The following is a 1,097-nucleotide window of genomic DNA, read 5'->3' as shown; positions in this document are numbered from 1 at the left end:
GGATGAAAAATCATGACTTTAAGGACTATTCAGATTAAAATAAAACCATTAGGACTATTTGGATGAAAAATTGTGACTTTAAGGACTATTCAGATTAAAATAAAACCACAAGGACTAAACAGATGTCGACTTCAAACCACAAGGACTAAACAAATTTCAATTCAAAAGTACTACAATTATAATCCAAACTTAGTTGGACTATGTCAAACCTCTGTTGGAATATTTTACTTTAATTCATACACTGTTCATATCGGAAAACGTTTTAAGTTAATGGTGCCCCTTGGGAATATTTTGCACGGAAGATCAAGTTACTAAAGAAAATGGTACATAGAAACAAGTCAAACAACTCACCAGCAAATACAAGCACTGCTCAACAGATGTGCTATAAATAATCCAACCACAACAAGTAATAATACTTTGATTCTTCTTGTTTGCTAACTAGTAACCGCATATTGGTTCCTTCAGAATTGGTGACCTCATCCTGGTTATAGATGGAGAAAAGACTAGGTCATTGTTTGGGAACAAAAGTAGGAAGTGGTAATGAAAGCCATTATTAGTTTCTGAATTACAAGACTACAAGAAGCATGTTACGTAAAAGGCAGCAAATTCAGACCACATAAAAGTGCTCATTATTCGATCAAGAAAAAAAAGTCATAATTATTTATGCAAAGCAAAAGCTAGAGGCTTTATTCGGAGGTCTAGCAGGTGGCATGCCTGCTGTAAAATTTGAATTGCCTGCGGCATCAACTAATATGAAGTTCAAACAAAACCCTGAAGTACATAATAAAACTTGATCATTATCATCAGTCTTTAATTATCATAGATAATTATATCTACATACATTTGTTTGCCAGTTGTTCATTATTAAGTCAAGTGCTTAAGTTTAGGCTTGACTTCTTAGCTGTGTGTTTCTACTCATTGCTAATTGTTAACTATTGTAAAGAAACTCAAAGCTTCTCGAGATTGATAACAGTGGAGCCAAAAGTAATAACAAAAGAAAAGGTCACCAGTAAATACAATTGCGCTACTGATCATATGTGCTGTATACATATAGAATTATATATATATATATATATATATATATATATATACGACGG

General features: G+C 32.5%; 1 non-coding gene across 1 annotated transcript in view; it reads right to left on the bottom strand.

The window, feature by feature from the left end:
• LOC101308302 overlaps window positions 1-1,097 on the bottom strand; it is a 6,277-nt gene that overhangs the window by 2,690 nt on the left and 2,490 nt on the right. Inside the window, exon 4 of the transcript XR_185044.1 lies at window positions 352-481. This is a non-coding gene — a transcript (uncharacterized LOC101308302). The remainder of the gene's footprint in view (window positions 1-351; window positions 482-1,097) is intronic.

The sequence above is a fragment of the Fragaria vesca genome, linkage group LG6, assembly GCF_000184155.1.
Source record: "Fragaria vesca subsp. vesca linkage group LG6, FraVesHawaii_1.0, whole genome shotgun sequence".
NCBI lineage: Eukaryota > Viridiplantae > Streptophyta > Magnoliopsida > Rosales > Rosaceae > Fragaria > Fragaria vesca.
The sequence above is the reverse complement of the archived record's forward strand: the minus strand, read 5'-3'. Positions and strand labels throughout refer to the sequence as shown.